Here is a 21,829-nt window from a genome sequence, read left to right on the forward strand (position 1 = left end):
CTTTTTCATGCTTTATGGCACTGGCTATTACTTCCAATATGATTTTGAATAAGAGTAGTAAAATAGGACATTTTTACCTTATTCCTAATCTTAGGAATCCTAATTCTTAATCCTAATTCCTAATCTTAGTAGTCTTTCCTAATTTATTTCTTTTACATATCTCTACATTTCATACACACATTAAAAAACTTAACAATGCATCAAATGAAAGCGTTCTGCAAAGTCTTCTGCTGGTGGCGCTCTTCATTCCCTGGATGTAAGGTTTACTCTGTAAACAGACAAATGTGAGCCAATCTACAGGTTCATCAAGCCTCACTTAGTTTCCGGAGTGGAATTCAGGTGTTGCTTTGCACATCAATGCAAAGCATTGTCTTTCACAATTAAGTATAATGTTAACTGTAGGTTCTTGTACATGCCTTTTATCAGTTTGCTGACAGTTTTTAACATAAATAGATGTGAAAGTTTATCAAATGCTTTCTCTTCATCTATTGAGATGCTCAAATAGCTTTTCTTCATCAGTCTATTAATATGGTGAATAACACTATTTGATTTTTTTAACCAGTCTTGTATTACTGGGATATTTGGTAATAATTTTCTTCATTTTCGTACTATGATTATGTGAAATGTTAAAGGTACAAGGGAACTCTCAGTACTCTTTTTGCAACTTCTTCATGAATCTGAAATTAGTTGGAAATTTTTTTTTTTTAATTGGTAAGGAAGTGACCCTGGGTAGCGTAGGCCATGTATCTAGAATGGAGACACAGCATCTTTAGTCACAGCCGCCAGATTTATAGCTCGGTACACAACCTTGACCATGAAAACTGAGGGTCAAGTTAAAGATGGATATCAAAGTATCAACAGCTAATTCTGAGGCCCAGGTAACCAAAGCATGGCATATGGAATGAGGGACGATTGTGTCATGATTTAGTTCAGAAACACAAAACATGGAAACACAGGACTCACTCTGGTCTCCTGACTTCAGTAAGTAGTGCCGATGTTTCCTTGAATGGTCTCACAACACCATCCTGACAAACCCTGTATCTAGCACAGGCCAGTAAGTTTGTCACTACTCTCTTGGTCAGTGGTCTCTTCCCTTAATCCCTCCTGCATGGAATAACTTTACCAAAATGACACTTATATCTCATATGTCTCTACTGTTCAAGAGACCAGAATAATTTCCTGACACCTATTCCACTGCAAATGATGGATTCATAATGAAATTTATAAATTCTTTTTCCTAGCTTACCATACATCTTATAACTTTATTCTTTCAAATATGAAAACGAGGTCTAATTATACCAACTGTTTTACTTCTCCCTTCATAAGTCATTAATCTCTGCATCCAAGTGACTCCTTCTCTTATTCACTGACTCCAAACCTATCAGCCTTAAAAGCCACACTCATCTCATTTCATGCAAAAGGCAGAATGAGCTGACTTCCCGGGTCCCTTTAGATTCCATCTGTACTGATCTGATGCAAACTGTATCACTTACTTCACTTACATTGTGTTATTTATGTAATTTCATTCCATCTAATTGTTTTTTGTGTGTACTCGTCTCCACAACTAACATATTATGGAAATAAATTTTTAATGGATTATAGCTACATATAAAATGCATCCCATATGGCAAAAGATATTTGCTTTGGAGTCTCAAAAGCTATAACAAACACAATACAAATTTTCTATAAAGTATTCCCTACCACTAATTAAATTTTTCATTTTCTATATCACACAAGTTATGAAAATTCATGACAGAAAAAAAATTTTTAATCATCCTTAGTCCTACCACAGAAAGATAAACATTGTTAGCACCTAGATATATACTCAAGACTTTTTCTTATTCATATGCATAAATATTTCTTCATATACAAATATTTTGTAACTTGTTTTTCTCTTTAACAATATATTGCTAACATTCAAAACTGATACACATGTGTTTATACATTCATTTTCAATTACTACATGGTATTTCATTGTCTGGATTACCATTATGAATTCACCCAAACCCATATTATTGAACATTTAACTTCTGTCCAGTTCTTCTGCAATATTAACAATGCTCTAAGGCATATCTCTATTAATACATCCTTCATCAGTGGTCTGATTATTTCCACAGAAGAATTTACTAAAAGTGGAATTACTAAACCAATAATCAGTGGTCTGATTATTTCCACAGAAGAAATTACTAAAAGTGGAATTACTAAACCAAAAATAACATGCATTGAAAGGTCCATAATACATAGCACCAATTTCTCTTCCGGAAAATTTGTGCCTATTTACATTTTATTAACTGTACGTATGAGTGTTCGTTGTCACCACATTTTCACTGATAATGAATGTTATTCTTTTAAAAACATCTCATTAGCATTTTATGTCATGGTTTGGTCCACTAGTACATTTCTCAAAGTTATTAGTATCAAAGTATTAGTATTAGTATTAGTGACTTCTAGTCACTACCAACTACCCACCCATGCCTTCAACTTAGACTTGTAAGGATATTTTTTAGAAATGTCATTCAGATAATTTTACACAGATCCCCTTCTCTCCATCTCCATTGCTACCTCACTGTTCCAAGCCACCATCTCCTAAGCCATTGGGGCAACTCTTTAAAAGCCTCCTAAGGGGCCTTGCTTTATATTCCTACCTACCTGTCCATCCACTAGACAGTGGCCACAAAAATCCTTCTACAATATACGGCACACATCAGGTCATAGCACTGACTTCCTGACGCAAACCTTCCAAGGCTTCCCAGATCAGCAACAAAAAGTTTAAATGGGGACTTCCCTGGTGGCGCAGTGGTTGAGAATCTGCCTGCCAATGCAGGGGACACGGGTTCGAGCCCTGGTCTGGGAAGATCCCACATGCCACGAAGCAACTGGGCCCGTGAGCCACAATTACTGAGCCTACGCATCTGGAGCCTGTGCTCTGCAACAAGAGGCCGCGATAGTGAGAGGCCCGCGCACCGCGATGAAGAGTGGCCCCCACTTGCCGCAACTAGAGAAAGCCCTCGCACAGAAACGAAGACACAACACAGCCATAAATAAATAAATAAATAAATAAAAAAAAAACTTAACTAGCAACTTTCACGTTGTGCATTTAAAAAAAAAAAAAATTTAAATGTCCTTCCTAGAGACTATAAAATCTTACTGTTGACCATAGATCTCTGACTCAGGGGTGAATGCAAACTTTGAGGAACCTAAAGTTTACGGAATTTGATGGGCCCAATTCAAGAAAAATAATACAAAATTAGATTCAAGGTCTTGCAAGAACTGATGCAAATGTGGGGCCCTGAAGCTTACACTTTGCTACCTTTGTAGTAAAGTTGCATCTGTCTTGACCTCATATCTTGCAACACTCTCTCCTTCACTCTTCTTCAGCCACACTGGACCTCTTTGATTCTTCTTAGCACTTGCATTTGTTATTGCAGCTACCTGAAATGCTGTTCCTCCAAACTTTCTTCTGGCTGCTTCCTTCCTGTTATTCAGACCTCAGCACTACTGTCATGTCTTCAGGGAGGTCTTTCCTGACACACAATAAAATACAGCTTCATACCACCACCGCTAGTGCCTCTCCCCCAGGGAGTCTCTTCATTACAATATTCTATTCTGTTTTTTATAGTCCTTTATCAGTATCTGAAAGTATCTTGTTTGTTTATTCATTAATTTGTGGACTATGTCTCCCCTCACTAGATCCCAAGAGAGCAAAGATTGTGTTAATACTCTTGCTTTTGTGATCTTCAGTGTCTCAAAAATGTGAGACACATTGTACTTGCTCAGTAAATATTTGTAAACTGAGTAAAAGAATGGATGGATGGATGTATGGATGGATGGATGGATGGATGGATTAATTGCATTCTAGCCATTTGGTATCTCCCTCAGATCTGGTACTATTTCTACTGTACATCTTTCAGAAATTTCTCAAAATACCTAGCCTGTTGATGGCAGGTTTACCTCTTCATCCCCACTGATATAATCTATGTGTGTAGTTTTTCCATTTCTTATTGATTGTATTAGGAATTTAGGAAAGGTGAGAAGTAAATGTGGGAATGCAAATGACTATCGGAAACTAGAAAATTCTTGTCCAATTTTAAAGTTTTCCATTTTTAACTTTAAGAAGTTAGATTGTAGGCATGATGCAAACAATCTATAAACAACTTTTAACAGCAAATTTATTAGGACAGTTATACTTCAACAAAATTAACATCTATCATGATATAGTACTTATTCTCATCATCTAATTATTTTAAAACTAGTCCTTAGTTTCCCTCAGAGAATATATTTTTGTCAAATAATTTGCATTTATAAGTTCATTCCTATTAAAATAATGACAGATTAAATAAACTGTTTCATCTAGGTTAGTGCACATCTCTAAACAGTGCTAAAAATCAAATTTAAGGACAGCAGGACCAAATTTAAGGACCAAAGGTTTAGGACAGCAGGAGATCAAAATTGTATTTGCCAAAATGATCACTGACCTACATTCCTGCTCCTTGTTAATATTCCCTGTTTATTCGTGAGTTATTACATGGATCAATCACCTTCCTCAGTCTACAACTCCAGAAATGTGATTTATCATTCACAAACTCAGATTTTCAAACTTCTTTATCTGTCTATAAAGGTGATTTCTGCAAAAGGTACATATATATCTCCTTCCTGACATTGAGCAGTAAATGTTCTACCAATGACAAGGCCTCATTCTGGTTGACAGAGGACACCGTTAACCTTTTCATCTCTGGCAGCCATTTTTAACTTCATAAGACCTAAAATTGATGCATCTGTATAATGTAGATACCCTAAATATTAATCACTTTTTTTAAAAGTCCATTTACCGTTAGTTTCTATTTATGTTGAGTTCTAAATTGTTTGCTATATTGTTGGTTCCTAGAAGGCTTCCTGGCATAAGCAGGAGACCAAGAGTAAAGTTTTATTGGCCTTTTCTCATTTTTTCTCAAAGGGTAGAGGATAGCCCCAAATGTCATATATCTCTGCTATAAAGTCTCAGACTCATAAAGTTAACATCATCATGAAGCGCACACCACATCTTTATATATGAAGATTTTTCTGATATGCCATCGAATATTTTCTAACCTCTTTGTATCCGTAGTTTTCTGTATTTTAAAATCACCCATGGAGTTTTCTTTGTTAATAGCGATTTCTCAGGCTTAACTCCAGACTCAGTGAATCAGAATCTCCAGGTTGGGGTACAGTCATTCATATATTTAAAAACTCCCCAGTAATTCAAATTAGCCAGGATTAAGGACAACTATTAGAATATAAGTATTTACAAACAACTCCTCCAACTTCAACACACTACTTCAGTGAAGAGTATGGGGAGTTTTGATCACAACTCACTTCCTCACCATTCAATTAACTAAATAGCTTGAAAATACTGCTGTGGGTTCATTTTATCCCCTGATTTTCCTTGTTCTCTTACCTTTCAGTGTTTTGCCCACCACCCACTAAGCTGCAAATCCCTAGGAATTTCTCCTTTATATTGGGACATTGAGAGCCTTCACCTTCTCTGTTGCTAGGCTACTCCGTTTCCCTGTGGGTATGCCAGAATTTACCCCAATCTACAGCCTAGGTAATAAGTGTTTAATTGCAGAAAACATGTATGAAAACTATGTGCCTCTTTGGTGTATCCATAGCGCTGGATACCTGGCAGAAACACAGCAAAAATATTAAAAACAAGTCCTTACTCCAATCTGTAGACCCTAAATTTTAGGAAACGCTTGATTGACAAATAAGTTAATAAGATAAGATGGATGGCTTTGTAAGTTTTCTCTATTCATTCATTTTCAAAGGTTTGTGCAAGTTGCTGGAACATATTTAAATAGAACTTATTCTGAATAATCAATGTTTATACAAAGATAGTTTACACTACAGCTCTACTTGATTTAAAAATAATTACCTCAACTATTCAAACAGAAGGTATTATGTCACAATGTTAACAGTTTCCAAGTTAAAGCGTGAATATCTAGCTCCTGACCAAAATAACACAGTAGGAGCAACTTTGAGATGGAAATGACAGTGGATTCCTCCTCTAAGTTAAATATTCTGAAAATCACTGACACCATTATCCAAGGTTAACACCACGGTTTTTAGGCATCGATGCTTGTTCCATTTCTCACTTAAATCTGTCTCCTGACTGATGGCGTTCTGTGATAAATGCATTCATTATTCAAGAGCTGAAGGAGTCATAACTTAGAAATTGAAGAGGAAAAACATGGACAGCCCATATTGCTTGAGCTGTCCCAGTTTCAGAATGGCTACATTAGCAGAATTTATAGGATTAATTTGAGATTTACTTTACTTGAATGCCATGATTAATGCTAAATGTAAACTTCAAGTTACCACAAGTGAATTTAATCCTACATCAATAAAGACATATGTTTTAATTAAAATGATGATCTGAGATAATTCAGGGTTTACTAATAGATAGATGGTGACCTTATTCTCCTTGGATTTTTCATTTAACTGAGGAGACAGGAGAAACTGAGAGAAGACCAAACAGGCTTTTTTGCACACTAGTACTTCTAGCCTGTTTTCCTCCTAAGAACATAAAATATCTCCCTCTTAATTCCTCCCCATCAGTAGATTGGTAGATATGCTTCTTTCTCAGGGCCTTCAATGCTCTGTGGACAGAGAACTGGAATCTCTAACCAACCATGTAAAATTAGGATAATCACTTAAATTCTCTGTGTCTGTTTTGCATCTGTAAAAAGGCATATTTATTTGGAAACTCTTCCATTTCTACACCCCAAGGATAATATAAGAATTATATGACATTCTAAGGGTGAAAGCTCCTGGAAAAGCTAACAAGCACTACAAACACAAGGTAGAGTTTATGGCATTTTTATTCTCGCACTCTTCCTAAATGCATGCACTACCTCTTTGCTAGCCGTCAGAGTACTTCGACTTTGTTTCTTTCCAAAACATGAGATCACGTACCCATCCACCTAGATCAGAGTTTCTCAACCTTGGCACTATTTATATTTAGGGCCATGTTTAGTTGTAGGGACTGTTCTGTTTAGCAGTATCTCTGGCCTCTACCTACTAGATGCCGGTAGCACCCTTCTCATCGTGAAGATGAAGAATGTCTCCAGATGTTGCCAAATATCACTTGGGGGCAGGGGAAGCTAACCACTCCCGGTTGAGAACCACTGACTTATATCCTAATTTATACAAGTGCACATAAAAATTATTTTCTTAAAAGTACATCATACTTTATAAGATTGTTTAAGTATGCCAAGTAATAAATTATATATGTATATACATAAACATTCATGAAAAAAATCAGTGATGATGCTGTCAAATCCATTATTAGCACACTAGATGTTATTAAAATATGACTTAAAGGATAAGAGGCATGTGAAACCAAGCAATTTGAAAAGTTACACAAAAAAACGATCAAGGTAAGAGCACAATATTAGAAATTTGTAGCAATTGAATATTCAAATATGATCAGATACCATGTCATCAAAGCTTAAATGGCAAATGAGAAACAGATAATTAGGTCAATTTAAGATTAAGCTTTTTCCTAAATTGCTAAAGCAAAAACTGTAATGTCATCAGATGACACCAATCAATTGTGTGTGTTTGGGATGATCAAGGCTTAATTATATAACAATGAAGAATGAGAACAATGGCCCAGACTCTTAATATTCTGTGAATTTCACAGTCAGCTCTTGAAGTCTCCATTATTTAATGACACTCTCTTAGGACTAAAATACAAGAAAAGAAAATATATAATTTCCTCATATTTTATGGTTTTTATTACTATTGTTTTGGCAGCTCCAGTATACCAGCCATCTGGTTCTTCTGCAGAAGCATAATAATAGTAGCAGTGTGGTCCACTGTGAAAACCGTCATGAACTGAAAGCAAGATAAGTTCTCCCACCCCGCTAGAGCTAGAGATCAGGGAGAGAGTGAGAGAGAGAGAGAGAGAGCCTCACTTCAAAGTCAGGCAAAAGCAAAGCAATACAAGGAGGTAGGAAGATTGATGCTACATTTTCTACTATGTAATCAGTTACCACACTCATTCTTAAGTCTTACTTATTATCTTATTTCTTTAAAATAAAAGCTCTATTTTACGGGCAATGATAGTTTATAAATGCCCTCTTATTTCTCCCTCAGACGTTGGTAATGGGGGAAGTTGGGGAAGAGCAGTGAAGTAAGCCAGGCATCAGCCATTTACTACAAAGCCAGACTATCTAATGTCAGCTGATGACTCAGAGAGCTTGACAATTCAAGAATACCTCTGCTATAAAGTCACTAGTGCAATTTTAGTTGCATTAACTATTCTAGACCTTCTTTACTTTGCTGAAGTCATTGTCCATACTCCTATCACTTGTTAACTTACTTTTTTCATTTAAAAAAAATCATCAGGCACAAATACCCTCCCAGTTGTCAAAGTTCCAATAATTGAGTCCTATAGATTTTTAGAGAGACAGTGGTGAAGTGGAGGAAATCAGAGCAACAGCCAGCCCTAGAAGGTACACATATGCTTTGATTCCCTGATCCCTAAATTTTGGATCATGCCAAATGTAGTGGAGAAGCAAGAAAAAGAGAAAGAGGCCAGGAGGGGCAGAAAAAATGGTCATACGTGCTCTAGCTTAAAGGTCAGCACAAACTCAGAGGCAACTTTCACCAAGTACTGCTGCAGCCTCCAACTCCACTCAATTTTATCTGGCCTTCTCTCCAGCTCCCAGGTAACAGATTCTCCAGTACAGATGTGCTTTCATTTTGATTGTTCACCTGGGGCATCCATCGAGACATGTAACTCTCGAATGAAACCACTGACAAGTTGATCCTCATACAACATCTTCCTTTCTCCCCAAAGCTGGATTATGTCTCTACCTGTTCACACATTCTCCCTTCATCTCCTATGTCACAGAATGTCTCCACCTCAAAATTTAACCCTTCAACCTCTAGCCTTCTTCAAGACTTTGCTTCTTCAATTATTCCTTCTTTCACCAGAATCTTCAGTTCTTCCTGCCTTCAATCTTCCTTCTTTGTTATTTCCATTTCCTCAGTCTCTATTGACATGCGTTGGTTTCCTTTTATCTAAAAGAAAAAGAAATGTTTATTTCATCTAACACTTCCCTTTAGTTCTTATAACAACATAACCTCTCACGGTAGTGTTCCACATGCAATGACCTCATGGCTTCTCTGTGCCCCCTTACCTCTCATTAGTTTAGCTGCTTTCTTCCTCTTTCCCTCTACTGAAATTGAATTCTGTAAATTTATCAAAGACCTATTTCTTCTTTCCCAGAGTAGCACCTTCAGTTTGTAATTTCCCTATTTCTAGTCTATTCCACTCTCTAATCTCTAAATGTGGGTTTTTCTTTAGCAACTTGTTTCACATCCAGTCCATCTCTAAGACCTCTCAGCTCTTTCTTTGCAAACCTCTATTATTAATCACTCCCTTATCAGTCCATCCACCATCATGGTAGTCTAAGCCATGCCAACTGCAATAGCCACCTAAGTATACTAGGGAACTCTTGAATAATCTCATGTAGTAATACAGGAAGTGTTCTTGGCCATTTGTATCTTATTATCATCTACCTACATGTAAAAGCACGTGGCCTTGAAAAACTTACTAGAAAAGCATGGTACACCTAAAATCAGATAGTTTCATTTCCCTTGAGATAATTTATATGTTATAACCATGGAAATATACCACATCACAAGATGTTCTATAGTATTTTTGTTTTTTGTATAATGTCATTATGATTAGCAGTATCTCTGTTAAAGAATATGGAATGCCCCCCTCTCAGTTGTCCAACTGATAAAAGAAAAGTTGTCATTGTACGCTATCCTTGCTAGTCAACTTAGTCAATTTTCTTTTTCTTCTGGGCTGGCCTGCTACTCCACCACCTTTGGCATGATCCAAAATTGAGAAAATGAGGAATAAAAATGCCAAGTAGGAGACTTCAGAAGGAAGACAGGTAGTGCAAGTTTTGAGAGACAAATGGGGAAAGCATAATGGAAGAAAAGGATGCCTGAAATAAAAGAAAAGGCATTGAGGGCTTCCCTGCTGGCGCAATGGTTAAGAATCTGCCTGCCAATGCAGGGGACATGGGTTTGAGACCTGGTCTGGGAAGATCCCACATGCTGCAGAGCAACTAAGCCCATGCGCCACAGCTACTGAGCCTGAGCTCTAGAGCCCACGTGCCACAACTACTGAAGCCCGCATGCCTAGAGCCTGTGCTTGGCAACAAGAGAGGCCACCGCAATGAGAAACCCGCACACCACAACAAAGAGTAGACCCCGCTCACCCCAACTAGAGAAAGCCCACGTGCAGCAACGAAGACCCAACACAGTCGAAAATAAATAAATAAATTTATAACAAAAAAACCAAAAAGTAGACTAAGCACACTCCAGTATTAAAAAAAAAAAAAAAAAAGAAGAAGAAAAAGAAAGAGTATTGAAAATCAGTTTGCCTACTTCATAATTTTCCCAAAGTCCCAAGGAGTAGCCAAAGATGTGGCTCAGGGACCTTACTGTAAATGCACTCCATAAAACTAAAGCCAGAGCAAAACTAAATCTCTGAACTAAGGCACCAGTGATGGGCACTAGTCTTCCTCTTGGATACCCAGTACTATTCAGAACATGCACTGAAGGTTTGTCATCTTGACCTATGTCCATTCCTTCCCAGCAGGTCTGTACCTTGACCAGAATGGAAAGAAGTTGGTAGTCACTTCAGTTATCTAGAGCAACCTCCCTGACAGTGTCCCTGACAGGACACTGCAAATTTTTCACCCAGTGTATTACATATAGATATTTTATATTGATCAGGATAGACTAACTGCTGTATAAACAACCCTAAAAATCTCAGTTTAATTAATTTAAACTCAGGTTTCATTTCTGTTCATATCACAGTCAAAGGCTGGATGGTGGGGTGTGAAGTGGAGAAGATTCTGGTCTACATAAAGAATCTGAGATCCAGGCTCCTTATACCTGTGGTTCCATCCTCCTCTAGGTGCAAGGAATCCTCTCTATTTAGCTTCCAAATGGGAAAAGAAGATCACTCTGGAGGTTTTCACAGGCCATCCTTCAAAGGAATGATATCAATTCTGTACATATTATATTAGCCTAACACCAGCCTCATAAGAAAGGAGGTTAGAAAATGTAGTCTAGTAGTGTGCCCAGGAAGAAAAGGCCTTGGATATTGGTGAACACAATCAGCATCTAATACATTATTAATCCATAATAAGATTTTGTTTTAACCGAAGAGAAAGTATTAACACTAATGTCAATGTCACTAATTATTATTAAGGTTGTTTCTAGAATTGTGGATACCCACCCAGATTCTTTATAGGAACTGAATGCATTAGGGCCTTTCTAACACCCTAATGCATGGTCAAGCCCTCCTAAACCTTGAACTGCCTGTGCATGTCCTTAAACAGGTCATCATTACACAATTGCATTGTGATATGCACACAACATGCCTAGTCATTATTAAAAAATGATGGACAGGCCAGTATAATCCTAATATCAAAATCAGATGAAGCTATAACAAAGACAGAAAGTTATAGACTGATATCTCTTATGAATATAGATACTAAAACCTTCAAAAAATACTAGCAAACCAAATCCAGCACCATAGAAAATGAATTATACACCATGACTAAGTGGGATTTATCCCAAGAATGTAAGGTTGGTTTCACATCTGAAAATAAATTAATGTAATACACCATATCAATAGAAGAAAGCAAAAATAGCACATGATCATCTCAATTGACCCAGAGAAAGCATTTGATAAAATCCAACAAACTTTCATGATGAAGACACTCAACAAAGCAGGAAAATAAGGAAATTTCCTCAACGCAGTAAAGTGCAACTATGAAAAAATCCAGAGTAAACATCATACTTAATGGTAAAAGTCTGAATGTTTTCCCCATAAGATTGGGAAAAAGACAGGATATCTGGTCTCATCATTTTCATGCAACCTTGTACTGAAGTTTCCAGCCAGGGGATTGGGCAAGAAAATGAAATAAGGCATCCAGATGAGAAAAGAAAAAGAAGTAAAACTATCTTTATTTGCAGATGGCATGATGTTGTATATGGAAAATCCTAAGAAATTCACTAAAAGTCTATTAGAATAAAGTAGGTTAGCAAGACTGCAGAATAAAAGATCAATATACAAAAATCTAGTGTGTGTCTATACACTAACAATGAACAATTTAAAAATAAACTATAGAAAGCAATTATATTTATAATAGCATTGAAAAAAAGAAAATGCCTAGGAACGAATTTAACAAAATATGAACAAAATCTACACTGTAAAAACTATGAAACATTATTAAAATTAACTAAAACAGACATATAAATGGAAAGCCTTTCCATGTTTATGAATCAGATGATTTAATATTGTTTAGATGATGATACTTCTCAAATTGATCGACAGATCCAATGCAGTCCCTATTAAAATCTCAGTTACTGTTCTTTCTGAAATTGACAAGCAGCTCTTAGAATTCATACGGAAAATCAATGGACACAGAATAGTTGAAACAATCTTGGAAAAAGAGAACAAAGTTGAAGGACTCATTTTTTTAATTTCAAAACTTACTACATAGTTACAGTAATCAAGACTTATGATACTGACATAAGGATAGACATATAGATCAGTGGAATAAAATTGAGAGTCCAGAAATAATCCCTTACATTCGTGTTCAACTGGTCTTCATCAAGGGCACTAAGAATAATTCAATGAGGAAAACCAGTTATTTTTTTCAACAAATGGTATTGGAAGTGCAAAAATCTGAAGTTGAGCACCTTGTTTACACCATACATAGCAGTTAACTGGAAATGCATTAACTACCTAACTATGCAAGCTAAAATTATAAAACCCTTAGATGAAAACATAGGAGTAAATCTTTGCAGACTTCTCAGAGGCAACACAAAAAGCACAGGCAACAAAAGAAAAAATAGATATACTGGACTTCATCAAAATTAAAAATGTTTTTGTTGCAAATGATAACATAAAGAAAGTGTATACAGATGGCCAAAAAAGCACATGAAAAGATGCTCAACATGACTAATTATTAGAGAAATGCAAATCAAAACTACAATGAGGTATCACTTCCCACCGGTCAGAATGACCATCATCAAAATATCTACAAACAATAAACGCTGGAGAGGGTGTGGAGAAAAAGGAGCCTTCCTCCACTGTTGGTGGGAATGCAAACTGGTACAACCACTATGGAGACCAGTATGGAGGTTCTTTAAAAAAATTAAAATAGAGCTATCATTTGATCCAGCAATCCCACTCCTGGCATATACCTGGAGAAAACCATAATTCAAAAAGATGCATGCACCCCAATGTTCATTGCAGCACTGCTTACAATAGCTAGGACATGGAAGCAACATAAATGTCCATCAGCAGAGGAATGGATAAAGAAGATGTGGTACATTTATAAAATGGGGTATTAATCAGCCATAAAAAGAATGAAATAATGCCATTTGCAGCAACATGGATGGACCTAGAAATTGTCATACTGAGTGAAGTAAGTCAGACAGAGAAAGACAAATATCATATGATATCGCTTATATGTGAAATCTAAAAAAAGGGCACAAATGAACTTATCTACAAAACAGAAATAGAGTTACAGATATAGAAAATAAATTTATGGTTACCAGGGGGTAAGTGGGGGGAGGGATAACTTGGAAGATTGGGATTGACATACTACTATATATAAAATAGATAACTACTAAGGACCTACTATATAGCACAGGGAACTCTACTCAATACTCTGTAATGACCTATATGGGAAAAGAATCTAAAAAAGAGTGGATATATGTATATGTATAACAGGTTCACTTTGCTGTACACCTGAAACTAACACAACATTGTAAATCAACTGTGCCCCAATAAAAATTTTAAATAAATAAATAAATGGCAGAGTTGGTTCCAGGACTTAAAAAAATAAAAGAATAAAAATTAAAAAATAAAATAAAATAAAATTTGGATCATTCTTTAAAAAGAAAGAGTGTAAAGACAATAGAATTGAAGAAAATATTTGCAAATCATATATCCAAAAAGAGTTTAGTATCCAGAAAATATAAACAGCTCTTACTACTCAGGATAAAAAGACCATCTAAGTTTAAAAATGAGAAAAGACTTTGAATAGATATCTCTCTGGATAAGATATACACATGATCAATAAGCACATGAAAAGATGTTCAACATCTTTAGTTATAAGTGAAATGCAAATCAAAACCACGAGATACAAATTCCAACCAACTAGGATGGCTATCACCAATAAGACAGATAATAACGAGTACTGGAAAGGAGAAATGGTAAGAGACCCTTTTACATTGTTGGTGGAATGTAAAACGATGCAGTTACTTTGGAAGTTCCTCAAAATGTAAGACATGGGATTATCATATTACCCAGCAATTCCATTCCTAGGTTTATACACAGTATTATGAAAACATGCCCACACAGAAATTTGTACATGAATGTTCATAGCAGCATTATTCATAATAGCCAAAAAATAGAAACAACCCACATGTTCATTAATGGATGAATAGATAAATAAAATGTAGTATGTCCATGAAATGGAATATTATTTGGCAATAAAAAGAAATAAAATATTGATACATACTACAACATGGATGGATCTTTACAACATTATGCTGAGTAAAAGAAGCCACACATTATATGATTGCATTTATATGAAATGCCCAGAATAGACAAATTCATAAAGATAGAAAGTAGATTAGTGGTTGCCTAGGGCTCAGGGTTTAGTGCTAAATAGGGAGCGACTGCTGGTGGATACAGAGTTTATTTGGGGTAAGAGTGATGAAAATGTGCTAAAATGGATTGTGCTGATAGCTGCACAACTCTGTGAATATACTGAAAACCTTCAAATTGTAAACTTTAAATGTGTGAATGCAAAGATGTGAATTTTATCCCAATAGAACGGTTTTCAAAATAAAACTATACAACATAGCAAGAAGCAAGTGGTAGTATAGTAGGAAGTTAAACTCAGGTAACTTGGTGTGTCAAAGACAGGTTTTCTTCACCATATAGGGTACATGCCAAAATTCTGGGGCTAGAGGACTGTATGAGGCTTGATAAGGTCCTCTTCAGGGCTTCCCATGACCTGGCTGGTCCTTCTCCTGAACAGGTTGAATACTCAAACTTTCAACCTAAATTAGTCTGCTGTCAGGACCTGGGAGAATCCTAGAATTTGAGAACACAAGTCCCCAAATCCGCCATTTCCTAGCATCTCCTGTTGGAAATATACCCTTTGTAGTTTTCACAGTAAATTGTCTAAGATTTAAGATTTACTTGTTGGAGCGCTCATTTCCTACCAAGCTACAACCTCATGCCTTCGATAACTCTTTCAAAGCAACCATTTAAATATAATCTTATCAGTAAACCCTTCCCTGAACACCATACAAAATAAATAGAACCTTTCCCTCCACCTTGGCACTCTCTATATATCTTACTCTAGGTTTTGGGTTTTTTTTTTTTGTTTTTCTCCATAATACTGATCACCATCTGATATATTACATATACACATGGTTTTGTTGTTCATTCTCTCTCTCCTCCTCTGGAATGTAAACTTCTAGGTCTGTGACTGTATTAGTTAGCTTTTCACTATGACAAATTACTCCCCAAATTTAGTGCCTTAAAATAACAACCATCTATTTAGTCCACAAGTGTGTGCCTTGACAATTTGGAATGAATGAAGCTGGGAGGTTTCTCTGAGGTCAGTTGTGCTCACTCTTGTATCTGCAGTCAGCTGCTGAGTTAGTTGAGATCTGTCTGGTCCACCATGACTACTCTCTACTCCAGGTGATCTCTCAGTCTCCAACAAGGGAGCACTTGTGAAGGCTTGTTCACATGGTGCTTGGGCAGAGTTCTATGGGAGCATGTGAAGAGTGCAAGGCCTAATGAGTTCTCTACACAGATCATAATCACATTAATTCTGACCTGTTTTATTGGTCAAAGAAAGTCACAAGGCCAGCTCGGATTTAAGCAGTGAGAAAGCCTCCATAACTTGATGGGAGAAACTGAAAACCTCATTGCAAAAAAGGTGGACATGTGGAGGGGAATAACTGTGGGAATAATTTCTGTAAACAATCTACCAGAGAGACTTCATCTGATTTTCATTTTGCTGTATCCCAAGCTCCTAGAACAGTGCCTAGCTCATAGATGCTCCAGAAATATTAGTTAAATGAATGAATGAATGAATCACCTGCCTACCACTCCTGAACCAGAGACTGTTCCATAAATCACCCCTTCACTGTTGCAAATCTTTACAATATAGTATATGCTTTCAAGACAGTACATTGTGAATATTTGCAATTAGAATCCTGTTTCTACTGTTCTTTTAAAATTAAAACCAGCTTTCAAAGTTTGCTTTCTCTCTTTTTAGTTCTTGCAAAGTCAGACTGATTGCTTCCAGAGACCATGAAGCACACCATATTTCATAGAATGCTTCTCCTCCAACTACTTTGGAGAAGTTTCAGAACACTTTCTCATCAGTCTCCATAGCCAGCCAGCCAAGTAACAAGATAGGTGAATCCTATTGTCTCCTCTTTCCTTTCCCCCTCTCTTCTCTTCCCAGCCAACCTACTTCCTTTTCTTTCTTCAAAGATGACAACTCGCCAGTGTAAGACAGCTCCTTGAAATTCTGGCCTGGTGAAACTTCTGAAAGGCTGAGCAATTCTGCATGGTTACAGACAGGCAGCTTGGATATACCTGAGTTAGGACTGGATATGGAATTGTCTGTGGACCCGACTCATTTCCCCATCCTTGCCATTGCCACATAAGCAAAGTGATTTGGAAAATGGAATTCACTGGATATTTTAGCCTCATGGATCTAGATTTTCTAGTAATATCTAGTTTAAGGATCAAACAGGTCTGCTGTGGTTCTTGATAAGTGGACTTGAGCAAACTGTATTGCTCTGCTCTTCACCTGGTCACCTGGACAGACCCAGTCTTCTGGGCTTCAAATATCATTCTTGGCACACGGCCTAACATGGTGTGTTTGGGGTACTCTTCTTGAAAGGCTGCTGTAGTCCCTTGGAACTGTGCTCTCTCCAAAAACAAAGCACACACTCTACTTTTAAAAAACACATCAGTAATCAGGGAATTGATCCGACCATTGCTCTATGAGGTGGCATTCTTCACATAATCACCCAAACGACAGATTGTTCAAATGCTGTGCCACGTGTATCACTACCTTTATCAGCAGATCCCTTCCATTTGGGCTGGGAATTCTTTTAGCAGAGAACAAAGCCTTTTCATGTTTATAGATAAAGCTGAAAAAACAAAGACCCATAGGAGAAGCAACTCTGGACTTTCCCGTTTCTGTCGTTCGCCCAAATCTCCTTGGCTCAAAACTGCATCAGCATTTTCAGCTCCCTGTCTCTTCACATCCAGGCACCAACTCTTGCCAGTTCTCTCTCTGATGTATTTGTCAATTTTACCAGCATCCCACATTCAGGCATTTATTGTTTCACACCTGCACCATTGAAACTACTCCCAAACAGTACACTTCTGCTTTCATTATTAGTGGTTCCCCACTAACTAAAACTATAGTTCTTGTTTTTAACCTGGTATTATAATGCTTCCATATATGATCTCTAGCACATTTTCATGTATGTACCAATTACTATGTGAATCTTCTGCTTTGGCTAAAATGGTCTAATTAGTATTTCCAGAAGGATCTGCTATTTCAAATTTAAATCGCATATTTGTGAAAATCACTGGGCAAAATCACAAACATTACATAAATGTGAATTGTTGTACCTACCCCGGTCACCCTGTTGTCACTGTTTAATGGTTTAATGAGTTTCTCCTTATTCCTATGCTCTGCCCCTTACTCTGCTCAGAACATTCTTCCTCTATCTAGTTACCTTAATCCCTATTCCTTTGGTTCTAGACTCATCTTCTCTCTCTATTCCCAGACCCTTCATGTTGTTATAACACATGGGAAGTTTTGAGCCTGCATCTTTCTCTAGCATTACCACCTTCATAATCAACCCAGACTGATATATCTAGGAATACAGGTAAAAATGTCATCCCAGGCACCCCACTTGATAGAAAGAGGGAATCAGGCTGTCTTTGGCACCTCATGAAGAATGTCTGGCCTTTTATATCACTCCTCATGCATTCAGAAGTCAATCCTGGATGCTTTACACAGCTTTCCCTACCCGATCTTCCCTACCCACGCCCAGCCCACAGTGATCTTGTCCTCTGAATTCTTATAGAGCCAAATTCCTGTGATTTGTCCTGTTTAGATGATACATATATTCTGCTGTGAGTGTTTACTTAACCTTAGTAGTTTATTCTTGAATACCCAAGTAGGTTGGAAACTCCTTCAATGTGTCAACAGCAGCTTATATTACTTTATAGTCCCATATTTCAACATTATCCAATAGAGCCTGACATGTGATAGCTGCTAATTGGTTATCTGGGCTTGTTAGTCACACTGGAAGTAACTGATAAAAAATCTCTCTCTCTTAATTGGAGTGTTGATAAAGGTTCAGGAAGCCCCGTAGAAAACAGAAAGCCACTGTCTCCCTGGAGGAAGAGACACCAGAGCAGAGAGCAGAGGCCAAGAAGGGAAATATCCAGAATCTAGAAGACAAATGTGCCAAATGCATCATTTTACTCAAGGTCAGGGATGTGTTTATGTAACACTTTTCAAATGAAAAACCCTCGATTCCTGTCTTACCTTTTCATTATTGGGAGAATATGTATGTACATACATAGCCTAAATTAGGCTTCACACAGCTTCAGAGTGCCCTCTTCTGTGGCCATAATAGCTCTGACCTTTGTTTTCCCCTTGAGGCTTACTAGGGTTTACCCTGCCCTGCAGCCATCATTCTGACACCAAAAAACAGTGAAATTAACAAACATAACATGGGAAACAAAAGGCCTTACTGATGATTCCAGTATGGAAAAAGAGAGCATTTGAATTAATTTTAATATAGTAAAAGATCTTACATATAAAACCGCACTATCAAATGAGACCCAGCCAGAAAGGAAATTGCCCTTCCACTTTTAATTGAGTGACAAACCCCCAAACAATGCGTTACTACATTTGAAACCAGGGAGGCTATTTTCTTCCAGCTGGACTTTGTGGGGAAGACACAGAAGGCGGTTCATCACCGTCCACTGCTTTAAAAAGGCAGCATGAGCCCCTGGTGCTTATCCCAGAGGCTGCATTTCTCTTCTATAAGTCCCCCACCCTGTCCATATTAATTAGACAGATGCCTAAATCTTTGCTAGTAGGTGTCAGGGAAAATGCATGGTTTCATGGCTAAAAGATGAAATGTGACCTTCTCTTTCCAGAGACAGGAATTTTTAAAAAAGAACTCACTCATCTATGATGAGTTTCTGTACTAAAACTAAATTTATTTCTCTAAGTGACAGATCCCTGATGGGTATAGCAGGATCTTCTCCTGATAACTGTATTTTTTAACTTCAGCTTTAAAATTATACAAATAAATACAAGTAGACAGTGATTCTGATTAAAATAAAGATGCATGTGTTACTGATATCAGTTTATTGTAGCATTACAATTATTAAAGTCCTTTATTGTCACAGGGAAGAGTAAAGGTCAATTTTAATGCATATATACTTAATGCAATAGGTTAAAAGGAAAAAAAAAGCATCAGGGGTTCTTTAGTGCTATGCAGCTCTTTTGCACTTATTCCTCAAATTTCTCTATTGCTTTGGCAATTATATACTCCAGTTGGATGCTCCTTCCCCATTCTTGTGTAAATCCTCCAAAGCAGGAAGAACAAATGCCCAAAAGCCATTGCCATAGTTCTGTAAAAGACACAAATAAATAGAAGTCTCAAGACTTCAAATGCTGACCAAGGAATAATTTGGATGAGCAAATTTCAGACTTGAATTATTTTATATGTAGAATTTGTTCTTAAAATTTAGAGAGACATACAGCAAAGTTTGTTTTTTCATATAGCTCTACTTAAATTATTGTGAGCAAAAAAGAAAATGAATTTTCGAATAAATAACTGATGGACTGGAGAAGTCTCCCTCATTTTATCCACCATAGTCCCTTTTAAGCATTACATATGCATAGACAAACCATCCACTAAGTTCCCATAGTTCTTATACTTTCTCTATATTAACGGGATACGATGCTTACTCTCAGTTTAGGTCTGAGAAAAAGATACCAAATGGAGCTTTGTTCAGTTTGGCAAACAATAAAATGGCTACAAGTGATAGAGCTGTCTTTTCACCTTAATTTTAACACAAGTGAACTTTTTTCATTGGCAACTTTTGCAACATGGTTCTCAAAACAGCCCAAGCAATCATTCAAAAGGTACACATGAAGGGAGCGGGGAGTAAGAATCAATAATGTTGGGCAGTTATTGGAAAACGAATCTAACTGTAACAAACCTCTTGACCCCGGTCACACGGATGGAAATTTACATTCAAATGGAGCACCGAAAAACTTCCCTTCTGGGGGCAGTAAAGATAACCAGTTTTTCAGCAGGAGTGGCAAGGCTGAAAGAATACTTTTAAGGGGGAGAAAGCTTGGAGTGCTTCACATATTCAAATGGCAAGAGGCCGGTTTCCCAGCAAACCTGTGTTGCAGGACAGTCAGGCCAAGGAGCAAATGTACAGGAGTCTTCGGGACTCCGCAGAGAGAGCACGCCTAGCTAGTTCTTTAGGGCCTCGTTATTTAAGGTAAGCGCCTGTGAGGTCACAGTACTAAACCTATCGGGGGCCCATTCTATTGAAAGCCCAAATTTCCCTTTTGGAAACCAAAGTCGTGGTTAACTAAGTGTCCTGGACGTCCTGCAGAACAAATCCTGTGTCGTGTTAGGATGCGCTAAACAGACCTATCTCCCTATCCGAAAAGGGCGAGGGGTGGAATTAGGAGGAAAAGAATCTGCTTCTTTTGGATAAACTTGCTCTTTCAGTTTCCAAGGGGGAGTGCCAGCTAGAGCTCGGGCCCACCTGGAAAACGCCACCGCGTGCGACTTGCTGGTCTTTCTGGTCTCTAGAGCTTGGCTGGACCTAGAAGCGCCGGCTTCCGCAAACCTTAACTGTTGTTTACCCTCTCTTCAGCTGGTCCTGGGGCGTAGGCGGAGGGATGGCTCCAGTCGGGATTAGTTTTCAGTGCGCGCAGAGCGCACGCCAGACCTCAGAGAAGGGGGGAAGGCTCGGGGATTCCCGGCACGTGGCACCCACCCCACCCCCGCTCCCCGCCCCAGCGCGCGCAGCTTGGTCGCCGGGCGCCTCCCACAGTAGGTAAGTGGCGATGCCAGCCAGTTCAGACTCGCCAGCAACCTGTAAAAACAGAAGTCCGCTCTCCCTTCCCAATGATTGTCAGTTTCTTTGGTGAGTGCTGACACCAAGGCAGGCAAGGATAAATTCGTTCTGCCTCGCTCTGCCCCACTGGCCCAGCCTTGTACTTACAGGTCCACTCTAAGAGACAACTTCCAGACACTTGTTTTGAATCCAAGAAAACAAAGCATGGGGCTGTTCCCGGGAGAGTTACTCTGGGAGTCTGCACCAGGAGGCGGAGATTCCCGGGGACACCTTAGGCACCGGGAAAAGCAGACCCTCCCAGACTTCCCGACTAGCAATTTAGTGCGTAGAGACTGGCGAGGGCATAAAGGGAAGATAGAAAAGGAAATAAGGGATGAGACCGCCAAAACAGTGAACGTTTCTAGGGCAAGAAGGCGGGGCGGGGATGGGGTTGCCGGGGAATGAAGCAAAGTCCTGAACCTTAAGTTCAAGTAGTAGCAGTGAGGCGATCAGGTGGGAGCCTTTAGTGGGCGCGGCGGCTGGGTGTACACTTTCTTCTTCTGTGTGGACTTTTTG

This window comes from Balaenoptera musculus, chromosome 3 (assembly GCF_009873245.2).
Source record: "Balaenoptera musculus isolate JJ_BM4_2016_0621 chromosome 3, mBalMus1.pri.v3, whole genome shotgun sequence".
NCBI classification, from domain to species: Eukaryota; Metazoa; Chordata; class Mammalia; order Artiodactyla; family Balaenopteridae; genus Balaenoptera; species Balaenoptera musculus.